We start from the raw sequence: 17279 nt of genomic DNA on the forward strand, positions 1-17279 counted from the left end.
GTTTGATCCAGTGGAGGAAGAGGGATGGCTGAATATGTAAGGGGCAGGAAGTAGTTTTCCCATTGCAGTGAATATAGTATTTCTGTTCATGGTGGCTGTAGTCAACATCAACTATACTGTATATATTTATGCACACACACACACACACACACACACACACACACACACATATATATTTACATATGTATAATCCACAAAAAACAGGATTGTTTTGAATAATGTTCTTTCTAGTTAGCAGTTATCTGCATGTGAAGATTTCAAGGAAATTCTCCCATGTACCGGTGGCTGAACAGCTTATTGTCTTATTATTCCATTCAAATGGAGCCAATGGTGCCATGTGGAGTTTTACCTCCCTGTGTCCGGGTGAGAAATATAAAGCTCTCATGCTTTTGTCAGTTTGAAAATCTTTTTTTTTTTTTTTTATTATTATTATTATTTTTTTTATTATTATCATCCCAGACTCCAGTGGCGCAACAGGCTCGCATGATTAATTATCCCAATAAATTCTCCAGCTCGCCATTAAGCAGCATGTTGAACCCCGTTGGTGGCGTTCCGCTGAAACAAAGCCTTTGCTGTCACCTCCACGTGCTCCACAGCAAGGTCGTCAGAGGGCAAAAAGAGCACCTTGCTGGGGATGGTATCGAGAAGATCGGGAAGGTGAAGTGCCCTTTGTGATGTCACAGGGGGTTGGAACTGCATTGGCTTTAGCGCAGGGTTTTCTAAAAAAAAAAATAAAAAAATTGGAGTAATCAAAAGAAGAGGGACAACGCTGTTGCAAAACACTGGAAAAGTCAACTTTTCATACAGTGGAACTTTTGAAGGGGAATTCTGCTGAAGACGGCGAAAATGCTGCCGTTTGATGAGCGCAGTAACCGAGAGTGGCAAAAACACTGAGACACACAATATGATTATAAACTGCTGTACTGTGCCGGGAACAAAGCAGGTGTGCTTCATTCTTTCCTTCCACAGCACTTCTCTCACACGGGCAGGAGGGAAGCGACAAGCTGGACCTGCGGTGCTCCTTTACGGGGGACGACTTCAAATCCAAAATGCAAGGCAAAGCCAGGATATTAACAGATCAGCACAAACCTCCAGGGCCGGACCCAGCCCGAGCCCTGGGGCTCTGCAGCGAGCATTCAAGGCGCGCCGCAGCCCAGCCAGCTCAGCTCTGCTCAGCTGGAGGAGGTCTCTTGCGCTTGATCCGCCATTGCACTAATATGTACACGCCCAAACATTCCAGGACTGAAATGCGCGTTTAGCTGAATCACTGAGCTCCAGGAAAAAAAAAAAAAAAAAAAAAAAAAAAGTTCTCTCATGACGCAACACGGTTCCACCACGACGTTACAGTCTCGTTCTCTTGGCGTCTTTTTTTTTTTCTTTACTTTCCAGTTCTTATCTGAGTCTGCGCTGTTGTTTTTTAATTGCATGCTGTTTTTTTAAGACTTACAAAATGCTGCATATTCTGTTTTTACTGTCTTTTTATTGTTATCTTTGCACAAGAAATTTTGCATTTGTTTAAGGAAAAAAAAAGACCGTTCTTTTTTTTTAATGTTCTTTCAAATATGAATACAACTCTCACATGAATATGGAATTCAACACTCTGCCTTAACTTCCTGCAAGCCGATATCATGGAAAAGTAACAACAGGTTTCCGTTTGAATTTGGACCAATTCACCACATTTTATTCAGTTTTTTTTTTATTTATTTATTTTTTTTTAACCTGAAATATTGACTAAGATTTCATTCAGCAGCAAGCTCAAACAACAACAAAAAAAAAAAACAAAATGAAAAAAAAGCAAACGTTTATATATTTATTCCAGTTGAATTATTTTCCTCGGAGAAACTGGTTTAGGAGATTCTCATAAAAAAAAAAAGATAAGTGTAGCTCGTTCTGCTCTAACAGTGAATTTAAGAGAGCACAGGGTACTTTCAAGCACTTGAGCCAACATACTGTGTACAGAAAGTAAAACGTATAATATTCGCTAAGAATAAAATGAAAATCCCTTTTTCCTAATCGCTCTCTGTTGCTTCCACGGAAAACCCACAGCCACACGGGACCTTGAACTCAAGCAACAGAACACTCGGTTGTTTACTGAAGGAGGCAAGATGTTAATGTGCCCTTCATTCCAATACAAATATTCAAATATTTATAACATGCTCATTTTTAACAACAGACGGAGACGCCCTCGGACGACAAATCGAAATTGACCCGTCAGTGCATCAGACACCAGCAGTATGCATCGACTCTCCAAATATTAACCGAACGTCTAACAACGTTGCGCGGACACACATTCACGGACGGCTTGCGTCGCACGTCTAAGTGGCACACGATCTCCACTTCCCGTGCCCGGCCACGAAAGCCATTGTGCTCCGCGGGCTTTGTCGCAAAACAAAAACACCAGACGCAAACATGGACTCTGATGTGGGAGAAACAAAAGGAACGGGAACGGCAAAGACGGGAAAACAAAAATTGGGCCAGAAGCAATTAAGAAGCCAAATTTCAGGGTCTGTTAGTGTTGGAGCGGTGCGTTCACGGGGGAGCCGGGCAGGAAGCAGAGGCGGCCCCTTGTTTTGCAGCCAAACAACAAAGACTCCCCTACTTGCCGTGTTTTTTTGTTTGTTTGTTTGGGTTTTTTTTTGCTTCTCCTCAGCCTGAAGATGCAGATCAAGACTAGGCAATTATCCTCTGATTGAGTATTCATAAACGATTATGCTATTGTTTTGTCTTTAATGATGCAAATTAGGACTAATTGCCTCACGCAAATGGATACCGAGAGTCTTTATGAGCTGTGCTATCGCGCAATTACGCAACTGTTTATCTAGCGGCGCCACGTGTAAATATTAGCCGAAAGTGTCTACGTGTAGTTAATGAAAGCGTATCCATTTTTCCTACTCATCGTCGGCAAAGGGATTGATGGATGTCTGAGAGTGAAAGAAAGAGGGCGGCTGACTGTGTATAAAGGAAGCTGATTCCATTAGCAGCCACTTGAATGGTGATGCAACAAAAAAAAATGGAGGGAAGCAATGATGGAAGGTTTTGGACATTTTGTTCAGTTGGGCCCTTGAAAATCCCAAATCTTGTCTTTTTTTTAAAAGCCTCTTTGAAACCATTACAGTTGCAAAGCTTTGGACTTTGGAAGTTTGATTTGCAAAATTATTCATTCTTAAAGGTTTTTATGAAGCAAACATCCCGTCATCTGGATTCAGAGGCACGCGCTGGACTCAGTGTCGCAAAAGAGAGCCTGAATACAAATTTCTTGGGATAAAAAAAAAAAAAAAAAATGCAGTTTTCAATCAACACACCTGTTTGTGAGCGCCATTTTATTTAGAGCAGAAATCGCATCAGTGGTAACGTTGTTTACGTGCTGCTACCACTCACTCACATTTCACCACTGGAGACACTCAGTGCACCCTCTGTTAATCTACCGCATTGATGATCTACAACACCCTGGTTGAAAACTCTTCTTTTTGATTTTGATGCGCAGCCTGCCGTGCTACATACAAACATCCTCCAAGTTTCAACTTTCTTCAGTGGATGTGCTTAGAAAATTAGTTCAGCAACAGCTGAAAGAACAGACAGACCACAGAGAACCCAATACATTCTGATTCGAAAACAAAACGAAAAAAATCTTGGTTTTGCAATAAATTAGAAGAGGGCGCTGCAGATTGCAGAGCACGCTGGAACCTGAATCAGCCAGCGTCTCTCTCTCTCTCTCTCTCTCTCTCTCTCTCTCTCTCTCTCTCTCTCTCTCTCTCTCTCTCTCTCTCTCTCTCTCTCTCTCTGTCGCAGAGAGACAATGTGTAATTCCAGCTGTGCACACTTCATCACCTCGTAGTGGCACACACCTTCTGGGGATAAAAGGTGGCCCCATTTCTCATTTGTCGCCTTAGTTCACAGGTTCAACATGGGAAGCATCTCCATGCACCATTGGCGAAACTGGAAGCCGGGAAAGTGGCAATATTCTAAAACAGTGGTTTTCAAAGTGGGGGCCGCGGCCTCCCGGAGGGGCCACCAAGGGCCACCGGGGGGGGTCGGAGAAAATTAGAAGGAAGCAAAACAATGCAAACACATCTCAAATTATATTTTCATTATTATTATTATTATTATTCTTATCAAATATCATTTAGTATATCGGTTGGCTGCTACCATCGCCAAGTATCTCATCCAGACCTCTGGCGTCTGTTTGTAACATACCGTGCTTTTACTTTTGGCACTGAATGTATCAGGAGCAAACAAACACAGCTTGGGGTGGTATTTTCTTTTTTTTTGGTCTTGTTTTGTTTTTGAGTTAGAAAAACAACTCGGAATGGTTTATGAAGCTGCTGGGGAACGTTTTCTGCAGGGGACGAGAACTCCGGGAACTGTGGAGAAACTCTGAGTGTGAGCGTCGACGTTCTGAACTCTCAAGAAACCAACGGCTCCCTTTGGTGACAGATTAAAGCTCACTGCAGTTGCGCCTTCAGATGCATCAAGGACGTAGCAGTGCAGGACGCGCTGGGGAATAAACGTGAGGGTGACAACAGTTGACAGAAAAGAAGTAAAGAGTGAAGAAGAAAGATAAAGAAAAAACAGCCAAAACCATCTCAAATCTCTATTGGAGATTATTAAAAAAAAACAAAAAACAAAATGCAGAATTAATTCATCATCTGTTTTACAATATTAAATCTGGGTGATAAAACGTAAAGCCAAAAAAAAAAAAAAGAAAATTGCAGATGTGTTCATTACTATGCAGTAAAGTCCTTCCTTGTAATGGAGGTCATGCAGACGAATGAAGAGCTCAGCACTGTTAACTGTATTAAAATCCCAGGCTGGCTCATTAAAAATTGACAAATGTATGTTCACATATTGTGAAATGTTGTGCGGGGTTTAATTTGGAGCGCAGCGCCTTCAGCTGCTTCCATTAGTGACGCACACCGCACCGCGCAATAAATGGCCTCTTTTGCTGTTTGTTATCGACTTGTTTCCTGGCTGCATTCACTCAGTCACTGCGTATCTGCTCTGGCTTCAGTTCCGCGACACACACAATTTGTAATACTTGGACAAATGTATATAAATGCAAATCCCCGAAAGGTGGAAAGTGTTGGCGATACGTTTTTTTTTTTTTTTTTTTTTTTTTGTTTTTTTTAATGGAATCAGCAACACAATAAATAACAATGTTAAACAAATGACGGTCCTCAGTGGTTCCTGAGTCATGCATAACCCAAATGGGAGCTTGCAGACGAAAAAAAGTCCCATCCGGAAAATAAATGGCAACATCCTCGACAAATTGTTTCGGACGTTTAAATCCTGCGTTTGCGGTGGAGGGAAGGTTGCAAGGTTGAAAAAGTGGTTGCGTTGGTCGGCGGTGGCGCTGGTTGTCTGTTGACGTTAATGTGTCGCGTCGTGACTGGTTTTCCAGTGTGCGCGAGTCCATGTTGCTTCTCGCGCTTGACTTCCACGCAAGACTTCCGCCGCCTTCACACCTTTTTTCTCAACACCCGCCCGGCGAGCGTCTTTCACACCCGGCCCATCGTCAGCCTGCGCTGTGCGTTTTCTGTCCGTTTCTCGCTCTCTTTACCTTGTTGCCTTCGCTCGAGCTTCTGCACCTGGTAGATTTTTTTCTTCTTTTTTTTTTAAAATAGCAACAGAGTCAGCACACTTATTGCCTCACGTTTTGCTTTTTCCGTGCTACATATTTAACCATGTGCATTCAACCTCTGGCCTCTTTTCACCCAGGCGGTGCGAGGTGGCTCTCCTGCCCCTGCCAGCCGCCTCGCTGTTCTGTGCGAATGCGACCCAAGAAGGCTTGGGGTTAGCAGTTGCTGCGCCAATCGGCCGGCCATAGAGCAGCTGTATGGTCGGCGTATCGGAGGGTGAGTTGCCATCGCTCAGACTTTGCGAGGCGGGAAGTGTGACGTTCCGATGACGCTCCGAGTCAGCGACCTGCCGCCACAGGGGGATTTAAAAACGAGGAGGAAAAGCAGCGACTGGTGAAAATAGAGCAACAGTGCGCACGACAGAATGCAGCTCATTGGCCAATCAACTGCGATACGCGCAGTGTGAAAAGTGTCACAGATACCTCATCATTCTGGCGTAGTCTAAACAAAGAAATTGGTCACCCGATGAGACAAAAAAAAAAAAAAAAGTTGTTAAAGTTTTTCTCCTCATACCCAGTATCTATGTATATAAGTAAATGTAGATACACTTCTTTTGTGCCTTTTTATTCCTCCTCTCCTGTCATACATCCCCGTTTCTGTGTGGCTTCTCTCCAGGTGCTCTGGCTAATTGGCAACTGCAACTTGTCTGCAGGTGTGAGTGTGACTTTAAATGGTTGTTTTCCTCCTGGCAGCCCTGCGATGCCGTTTGCTGCTGATGTCACTCTTGACTTCATCATTCCAGCAAGTGAGAACAATAATAACGCTCCCTCCGCTCCGCATGCTTCATTTTGGCTTTTAACGGTCACGTTCCACTTTTTTTTTTAATTCATTTTGAATCCCCCGGTGAGCACCGACGTTCTCCTTTTGGCCGCTCGCATCGACGTCCTGGCGAAAAGAGACAGCGCTTTGGGGCGAACGTCTCCACACCTGCCGCCCAAACCTCACCCCCCGACGGATGAACGCACCACTGCAACGATTGTTGGAACGCAAAGAAAGACGAGAAAGGGTCTTTAACTCGCAGGCTGCCAAACCAGGATCATCTGTCTTGTACCTATGAAGCTCTCTCTTAACAGGCTGAAATTGTACCGGTGGCTTGGAACAACTCGGAGCCGTCCATGAATAAGTAAATACCCCAAGTCTGTCTGTCTTTCTCTCTTTCTTTGTCGAAGCTATTTCTTTTGCCCCCCAACCCCCATAGCCGCCCCATCCTCCTGCAGCAGCAGCAGCAGCAGCAGCAGCAGCAGCTGTCTCGGAGGATAAAGATGTAGAGACCGCCAGTCCCTTCCACATCTCACAGCGCACTAAATTACATGTCATTGCAGGCCAGTTTCATCACAGACACTTGTTTTGTCCTCTTTCAATGTGTTTATTTTCCAGGGAGGGGGGTGTGTGTGTGTGGGGGAGGGGGCAGCCTCACGCAAAACAATGCGACATCTACAAGAGGGACGGCATCGCCTGCGACGCTCTCCCTCAACGTTGGGAGATGCCACAAGTTCGCTTCTTATTAATTTTTTTTTGTCGCTTCTGCTGTTGGGAAAAAAAAACCCCAAAAAAATCTTTCCTTCTTTCAAGGTGAGGCCCTCCTTGCGCTGCTATTTTTAACCACACCGTGCACGCCAAGGGGACAAGCGGATGCGCAACATGATTTAGTGCACTAATGTGCGCTCATGGTTTGCTGCTCAGGCTCTCTCATTTTCGCAAGTGTAGAATGTGAATAAAGGAAGAGTCTGTTTGTTTTTTTCCCCTCAGCCTTCTAACCTTCGCTTTGCCACCACATCCGCGCAATTACAGGGACGAGCCCTTGTTTGACAAATTAGATGTTTGGCGCTGGCGTGCGACGACGGATAGGTGGGCGGAGTCGGAAAGAAGAAGAAGAAGAAATGACCTCTTTAAGCTTTCCGCCAAATGTTCCCCCTCAGTGGCTTGACTGCTGAGCGCCGGGTGTTGCTTATTATCGTTCCGCCGCCGTTCTCGCCGTTGGCCCCTCGTTTGCACTGTGTATTGTTTGGATCCCCCCCCCCCAGCACCACCACCACCACCACCACCACACACACACACACACGCCCAGGAAAAGCCGGCTTGTGCTGGTTGAAGATTGTGACACATGGCGACTAGCGGCGGGCATCAGTGACACGCTGGCAGCAGAGCGGGAGGCTTCCTTCCCTCCTTCCCTCCTTCCCTCCTTCCCTCCTTCCCTCGTTCCCGCCTGCCAAGCTGAGCTCAAGTCGGAGTCTCAACCCTGAACGGCGGAGCAGAATAAGTCTTCCGACGGGGATTAGCACGGGGAGCGAAAGCACACTGGGTGTAAACACAAACACTTTGTCTTGGATTCGCCGCGTTTGACATGCTGGCTGTGAAAAAAAAAAAAAAAAAAAAAAAACAGAAACAAAGACCTGACATGCAGATTCCCATCCATACACTTATCCACACAGACACACACAGACACACACAAGCGCACACTTTTTTTTTTCATAATGTGTGCGCTGACGGATGCACGAAGCGCATTGCTGCCTCCCTAGAAAAAAGAAAAACAGGGCTCAGTATCACAAAATAACATGAAACTGTTTTTTTTTTAATCACGTTTTTACGTCATCATTTCTACCCGTGCAGGAACGCCGGGGGAAGGCTCGGAATAATCGCGGCACCGGGAGAACCGCGCCCACTTGATTGACAGAGCTTATTGGAGGGCTTTTATTTTTCCAATCAGCCAAGTAATTATAAAGGCAGCCTCTTGGGTTCCCTCCAATGCAATCTGGTCACAGTGGCGAGATCGCCCCCCCCCCACCCCGACCCCGACAGGAGAGTGATTGCTGATTGCTAACGCCCCCACCCCAGATGCATTGGCTATATGTTTGCTAACGCTCACCCCCCCACACACACACCAACCCCGACAACCCCGCTGTCCTCATTAATGGAAATAAAGTGCACGTTTCAAAACGCGTTACTGCAGGCGTGTTTGTGTGGACAGGATCTCATTTTCAAGTAACAAGCTACACGAGAGGCCGGTAACACTGCGCGCACCTCATATGAGGCGATAAACTCAGATCATATTTACAGCCGTGACGCACAGGGAGGCTCGCTGCTCCGGCAAACAGCAATTACTGCAGCATCGCTTGTCTCATCATATACGCGTGTGTGTTTCTTTACACACACATTTTCTTAGACAGTCTGATTGATCAGAGGTGGGAACTAATGAAGTGCAAATGTTTTGTTGCTTTTTTTCGTTCATCATATTTCTCAAGGAGATTATTAGTACCTCGGCTTTGGGGTCACTGTTCAGTTTTCAACACGGATAAAAAAAAAAAATGTTATTGTTAATAAAATCGTCAACGGATGTGATATTTCAATAATTGCAGTGAGAAAAAAAAAAAAAAACTTTTACACAAACATCCATACTTAAATAGAGAAGGTGAACACTGCTGCCAGCTGTGTGATTGATGGATCTGGTGACTTTCCAGACCCGCTGGATGACTTTGATTCTCAAACGGCACTAATGGCAACCTTCTTCAGGGAACTTTTGGTGTGAACAGCGAAACATTTTTGGAGCGCTGTGTGGATGGATGATACACACAGATTCACATTCATCTCAAAATGAGGTGCGGGGGAGATCTTTCAGCGGCCGCGGGACATTGGTGTGCACGGAAAGAGCCGAGGGGGTGCGGGGGAGGGGGGGGGGGAGCCAGACTGTCACCTTTGGAAATGGTAATGCTGACCAAAGCAAAAGCAAAGGCAAAAAAAAAAAAAAGTGACAGCCGGCTGCGCCCTTTTTAAAGATGCTATAAAGATTCAGCGCTGCTGATCATAATGCATCCAGGACACCTGCTTTGAAAGCCAGCTGCCAGCAGGTGAAGGCGTCCGATGGTTTTTAAATGTAAAATCTGTCCAAAAAGTCAGATGTGACTGTAATTGGATGTGGGGGCGTCGCTCAACCCCGGCCGTGCTCCGCACCATCAAACGGCTGAATGCCGCTTTTTCTTCCGCCAGCCATCAGCATGCTGGGGCGGGGGGGTGGGGGGGGGCAGCAGGGGGACCTGCTTCTTGAGCAATTTTAAAAGGCCATTGTGCAACTCCCGTGCGCATCTCCTCATCGCTGATGGGATACCAATGATGCGTTAAAAGCTCCCCAAAGCTGCGAGTGATTGGACTTATCGCAGTCTGAGAAATACACGAGGTGAGAAGCGCACGGCCTAATCTTTTGTTGCCACTTTTAATGACAGCACTCCTCGTGAATGGGGAGAAAAAAACAAAACAAAAAACAAGGACTTTACGGCTTTTTTAATCGCAGAAAAAAAAAAACAATTGGACAACCAAAACCCCGACAAAGCAGACTTGACACAGCTGGCCAGCTGTTTCGCTGTTGACCCTGGAAGCAGCCGAGTCGAGCGAATCAGGCCGCGATTATCAATTCCGCAGGAAAACAACAGCGAGGGCAGAGCGATATTAACGCGTGCGTCACGGCGGGAGAGTCCGGGACGATAAACATTGAAATTTTCCCAGATACATCAAAGCCCGGGCGTAATGAGCCCCTGTGTCTTGAGGGCGCGGGGACATACTGTAAACCCCTAATGTGATTTTTCCCATTTCGGCGTGAACATTCAAATCATATTTCATCTACGACACCTCCTGCATTCCGCCCCAGTCCGGTCCCGGCTCCCGGAGGGCCTGTGTTTGCACAGCGGCGGTCCTCATCATCACCAGCCGGGAACAAATACAGGGGGGCTCGGCCTGCTCGACAACACAAACACACACCGAGCCGGCGCTGAGGCAGTGCTTTAGCCAGATCATGTGATCCCTTCAGGATGTAAGGAAATTAAAGAGGTTCATAGGTTGGTGTAGCAATTACCACCGACCCACCATTGCTTTTTTTTTTTCTTCCTTTTTTGCACTGGCTTGCGAGCGGTGAAATGGATTCTAACTGTGTTGGCCTTTCTGCACGCTCACCGGCGTGCGTGTTAAATGATGTCCCGAGGAGGTATTTTAATAACAGTTTTTTTTTTTCCTTTTTTTTTTTTTTTCCTTCCCGCCTCCGAGTTTACAGCACGCCGCATAAGAAGCAGCGAGATGAATAAGTGGCCCACCACCTGGGTTCTGGGTCATTCTGGTTAATAGGGTGTGATATAGTCATGGGATGACGGCAGTAGTGGGTTTTTAGTGGGAGGGAAGCCAGGGGACTGATCACCCCTCTAAACATTCCATTTTGTTTCACAATACCAGCGGCCAAGGTCGAAAATATTGTAAACATGCAAATGTCAGTGCTTCCAGAAAATATTGTGTTGTATTGCGAGCGTTGCCGGCAAAAACCCTTCATTATGTGGCACATTTTCTCCAAAATGCTATGGCATCTTCAGGATATCTATGAAATTGTATGAATTTGCAAAAAAAAAATGTAAGTTAATGAAACCACACAGTGATTCCCCCAACACCTTGCTCCCATTGGACGACTGACTTAATGTTTAGAGTGATTTCTAATGACTTCCCTATGATAAGCAGGGATACTACATGGCAGTCAGTGCTTTATTTTAGACCTTGTGTAACAAAATGAATCGAATTTGCCTTCCACTGTCGTGCGACGCACCAGGAAACTGCTTTACTTGTTGGCAGATGACACCGATTTGTGGACTTCGTCAAGCCTTCAAAGCTTTCCAATGACGTTCGTATCGCTTCAAAAAAGAAACGGAAAGTGGCCGGAAGACATCGGTCTAAGCATGTGAGGGTAGAAAAGACGAAAAAATAAAAAAAGAAATCCGTTGTCTGTTATGACTTTATTCTGTTTGGCAACTATGTCGAATGGTGATGTTCGCGTAAACACATACTGCAGGTTTAACCTCAGACCAGTTCAACTGCATACCTTGATTTAAAGAGATCATTATACATTAACCATACATGATAACGGCCAACTAGACGTATTTCAATGTCATTTTAAAACAAACCTCTCTCCGCAACCAAGGGAATTTAATGGATATCTAAGCATGCGTGGATCATCAGCAGCGCTGGGCTTCTTTTCATTGGTTTATATCAGGGGCCTTTGGTGATCATGACACAGGATTAGGTAATGAGAAGCTAAACTATGGCCTAGTTTATAACCCTTCACAAGCTAATTTAAAGTCTGTTGGCAAAGAGGATTGTTTGTGATAATGCCTGCACATCAAGAGGCCGCCCATAAACACAGCAATTCATTTAGGCTTCAGTGCCATTAGGGTTTATGATGATGCTGCTCTCAGTCACGGTCCCTGCAACATGGAGGAGAAAAAAAAAAAAAAAAAAAAAAAACTGGCACCCATTTTGATATTTTTCCTTAATTTCAGTGAAATTGTCAGGGCAACATGTGTCCATCCAGACAGATGTTTAACTGTCGGCTTTTCGGCTGATGCATATTTCTCCTTCAACTTTGTTGAAAAAGTTTTTTGCCAACTTAAAATTAGAGGAGCTTATTTAATTCAAAAATGTGTCTTCATTGCAAAGAGGTGTGAGTGTTGCTCCTTTTATTCTCAATTTATTAGCATTACAATTTTTTATTTTTCGATTTTAACTAACCCTGAGGTCCGCGGGGTCTTTGTATATTTATCAAGTGATTTATTTTATACATCCTATATAAAATGCGTGCGTCTACTTTAATACAGCAGGTGCATGTTAAATCTGGGTGTGTGTTTTTTCTCTTTAATTTCTCTTATCAAAGAGAAATGACTGTAGTTTTTTTTTAAAGTAATATTTAAACTGTTGCCATATTAATTAGAAATGCCCAGCGATGTTGTCTGTCTGCATTAGACAGCCACAGAAAACAACCAGGAGTTATCATTATATATATTTTTTTTTGGCAGACTTGCTGCTTTTCTGTCCTCTCTGTGATGGTGGGAGGCTTGGTGGAGGACAAATGGTTAATCAATGTGTAAGTTCTTTTCAAATTGATAACCATAAACTACGCTGGTGTGATGCATAACCTCCCCGCAGCTCCTGTGGCTGTGTTCTGTTTTGTAGCATTATATTGTATTGACTGCCGACAGCCACGCAATCAATTTTTTTTTTTTTTCTTGCCCACCGGGGAGGACAGATGCAATATTTTGTCTTTCTCGGTCTCCCACTTTATTTTTCTTTCTTCCACTTTCTTCAAACGTAAAGAGGGATGAATTCTGACTTGCACAGTCACTGAACAGATGAAAATATGAATCCACAATCAATTTCCTGTCTCTGCTGCAAATTGTTCTAGCGCCTCCGCAGGGTCCCCGGGCATCAGGAAGGAATGTTTAGCAACTCGCAACTGTTACTATTTCCACATTTAAAAAACAAAACAAACAAACAAACAAACAAACAAACAAAAAAACAAAGCTTCAGCCAAATTGTCTTGCAAGACTTACCCGCCGGCGCACGTTGAAAATAGACTTAAACAGGAAGTCTCCACTCCCCGTCTGGCCTTCACTTGGCGTCACTCGCGCAGCTACGCAATCCTCACCGGGAACTCGCACGCTTGACCCCCAAAATCCAAATGATTTGACGGGACATGATGCATAAGATCAACAATAGCCATGACCGTGGCAAAGAGCTGTTGACGTTAGTTGGCTGACCACTCGTATGAATGAAAGTGCGAATCTTGTTTGCTGTGTTGCTCTCCGTCGCACCGCCACTATTTATGATGATTTGATTTCTTCTTCTATTTTTTGAACATTGCCTTATCGGATGTTCGCTGAGGACAACACTCGGCGTTGGGAGACTTTTGAGGGAGGCAGGAGTTTGAAATGTAAAAAAAAACCCTGATTTTGCTTTAAGACCAGAAGCAAATGCTGAAAAAAATAAGTATATATAATCTATTATTCATAGAAAGCTAATTACCATTGTAAATATGAAGCAACATTTACTACGACTACAACTATTTCACCCCCGCGAACATTAATTGCCCAAGTGGAGTAAATATACACTGAACATCTCTATCATCACACCATGCGTCTGTCCATGAGAAAATTGATGTAAACACAAGAAAGCAAAAGGAGACCACCAAAGGGGTTTGTGGCCAATAAGCAGACGCGTCTTGCTGCATTGCGTTGCAATTAATGAAAAGTGTGTGCTTGGAGAAACACCAACAACAAAGATGATTTAGGCATTTGGACCACTGTCACAATCATCTTGGCCTGTAGATGCAGATCAGCTTTAAAGCTTCACAACAACACATGGAATCGTGAACTCATAAAGCATAACTTCATGTTCTGTGCAGTTGTTGAGGATAGGCATGTTTAATATCTAATGAATGAAGGGGCTCAGTCCAGGTCATGGAAGGCAGAGGAAGTTAATGACGCCAAGAACTGAGCTACAACTTCATCCTTGTACCTCTCCCCCCCCCCGTCCCCCACTGCGACTCCTTCAGACACATCAAAGCACTTGTGTGGCCAAGTGTGGCCACCTCCAAACTGCTGAGGTCATTACCAACAGTGTCACTTTCTCTGAGTCTTTGGAACCATTTCCCACTTATGTACCTAATAGTCCATCACTAAAACATTGACTATTCCTCGGCTGCGCTAAATTGGTTTCATTGAACTGTGGGTTTGATGATTGGGGCAGCCAGTGGAAGTCTCTGACCTGCAGCTTTAATTTTCTTTCTCAGATATTTTTGTTGATTTTTCTCTGGGCCAAGAGTCTTTCTTTGAGACCCGGGAAGCTCTGACTAAAACCTTTTGACATTTGCCAAGATTGCCAGATGGTATTAAAGCGTGTCGTGTTTGGGGGTGTGTGTGTGTGTGTCTACGTGTGCCCACTGCCTCGGACGCTGTACGACCTAAGCTCACGGTACACGTTAATTAAATACACATGGAACATGTTAAACGTCATGTTGGGAAATTACATTTAATATAATGGCAGATTCTCAAAAGGATCAAAGTCTCAAGGTGGTCAAAACCTTTTAACCACGGATAATTATGTGCTTAGGTGTCTATTTATAAACAGTATACAGAAGTGAGTGGCAACTACGTCGAGTTAATACATAAATCCCGCACATGCCGGCGGGGCACCGAGAGCGTTCTGAAGGTAACCAAAGAATAAATATTTGAAACGGCGCAACTGTTTTATTAAAACATCACACTGAGCACGTGTCTCGTAAAGAACAGCAGATTTCAAAATGTGACATTTTTTTGTTCTCCAACCAGGAGCAATGCAGAACCCAGCGGGCTCTGTTGTTTTCTGTTTCTTAATCGTTGACTTTTATTGTTTTGCCCGCATCAAAAGGACAGGGCTGAGGCAGATGCACGACAGGATTTCATTTGACTTTATTTGAGCGATGTCACTTCTGGGCTCTTTTTCCCTCCCGTCACATCTTTTCATGAGGTTCTGACAGATTGTGTCCCGATAAGACCCTGTTGTTTGAGATTCCTCATGACATCGCCGCAGCAGAGCTCCAGTGTGCACTTTATCAAACAAAGACATTCACTCATGTCGCTTTCGTCATTCTTGTCAGAGTCTTTAATGTACAAATGTGACGGTAAAATTGCCATATTTAAACTGTATAGAGAGAGAGAGAGAGAGAGCGAGAGAGAGAGAGAGAGAGAGAGAAATAAAAGGGATGAAAAGAGGTTTTCTGCAAGTTATTGCAACACAAAATTAGGACAAATTGTATACGTCTTGCTAGTGGAGGCACAAGATCACTAAAGCGCGCACACACACACACACACACACACACACACACACACACACACACACACACACACACACACACGTCTTGAGACGTCAAATCTCAGTTAAACAAGGAAAACAGTTTGCAGAGTGAAAAGAGTCCCTCCACATTCATAGAGAAGTGTTTGAGGGATTTTTTCAAGGGGTCTGGACAGAGGAGCGTGGCAGGATTGCACACGATTTGACACAATCACACTTTTGCTTGAGGAGCTGCAGTGAGGGGTTTATCTATGGTGAAAAGCAGCCATTACCATGCATCTACATCCCCTTCACATTCTGTTGACAAAAGCTCAGAGCATATATTGTCATTTTAGTCTCAACAGTGCTGTGTGCTTGTTGATGGTTTAATTGATAAACATCTCACAGCTCATGTAAAGTACAACCTTATCATCATTGGCGTCATTGAATTAAAAGTTGACTGTTTACATTCCTTTGTCGCTTTAAAAAAAAAAAAAAGAAGAAGAGTCAATTCTGTTGCTGATCCCATCACATCTTTCCCAGCAAAGCCTCAGACTTTTGTAAACCAAATCCAGCCGCGCGTCAGGCAAGAGGTTCTTTCTTTTTTTCCACATCGGCGCTGTCAAATCAAATGTATCCCTTTGCTGCCTCATCTAACAGCCTCTAAAAGTCCACACCTCTCAGTTTAGAAAATCACAGCAGCAGAGCTGCCCGGCAAAGCGGGCCTGGACGTGTCCACACCAAAGGGGACGTCACTCTGCAAGGGCGGATGGTCCCCTAACGGCCGAGAAGGAAGTTCCTTTGATTCTAAAACTGTGAAGTGAAGACAACTGAATAAATAAAAAGCAAGTGTAGGCCAGCGGAAGGTAAAGGAAAACTTGTCTCGTTAAGAAGCTCCCAGATGAAACGAGGAGAAAGTTTTCAGACAGTTGTGTGTTTATTTTCTGTTTGGACTATAATAAAACAAACAAACAAACAAGGCATTACTGTGATACCAAACCACATTTTTTTAAATGTATTTTGTTAATACTGCGTTGCGCTTCAGGACGTAGTCTCGCGTAAATCATGAAGTCACTGGGCATCAAGCAAATATTAAAATGAAGAAAATAGCTTTGGCTTTAGCATTGTTGAAAGCAGGAAGCATGATTCTATATTGATGTGCGACATAAGAAGCAATTCTCCACTTGAAACGTGAAATCAGCTGAAATCGAAATAACTCGCGCGTGTGAGCGTGCAAACAAATTCCTGGTCGGCCTTCATGCAATGAACTTAATTCTCAGCCAGCGGTGGGCAGTAGCGTGCTACGAGCACATTAAGGTGTGTTTTTCCTCAAACATTTAGTACTCGGCACGGCAAGTTCATGTTAAAAGAAGGAAGACACAAAATGCCAGACAGGCTTGGTTTGAATTGTTCCAGTTTGTTTCATATTAAACAATTAAACTGAGTATTTTTTTTGCCAGCCTATTTGTTTGGTTGAAAGTGGTTCTTGATCATGAAGTTGATACAAACCCCCCCCCCCCCAAAAAAAAAAAAAAACAGTCGATGTAGCTATAGCTACTCTTGCCATGTAGCTTGCTACATTTCTCTGGGGATAGCGTCTGCTGTAGCTAATCTATATTTAATCAAGAGTAATTTGTAGCTGAACGTACTACATCTTCCAAGTCGCCTGCCCACCACTGTTCTGAGTCAGCTCTGAGTCACACACTGAGTATTTAAACTTAAAGGGCACCAACAGTGGATCAACGCTAAACAAAACATTCCACTCTCAAACCCGGAAGGCAAAACAAACCGCTGAGAGAGGGACACAAAAAAGAAGGTGGAGGAAAAAAAAAAAAAAAACTCAGCCTGACTGAGGTGCAAGCAGGGCACGTTGTGCTCCGATATTTGTCTTCTGTTTTCCGTTTTTAAGGTTGGTTTCTGTTAATCCCACCCTCGGACCAGATGCCAACAGTAATGAACATTTAAAAAGAATATGACAGCAGTTTTTTAAAGGACAGCAGTGAGGACAAACGCATCGTCATTGGGATTCAACAA

Source organism: Nelusetta ayraudi, unplaced genomic scaffold (assembly GCF_046127955.1).
Source record: "Nelusetta ayraudi isolate G7.1 ecotype Tasmania unplaced genomic scaffold, CSIRO-AGI_Nayr_v1 ptg000084l, whole genome shotgun sequence".
NCBI classification, from domain to species: domain Eukaryota; kingdom Metazoa; phylum Chordata; class Actinopteri; order Tetraodontiformes; family Monacanthidae; genus Nelusetta; species Nelusetta ayraudi.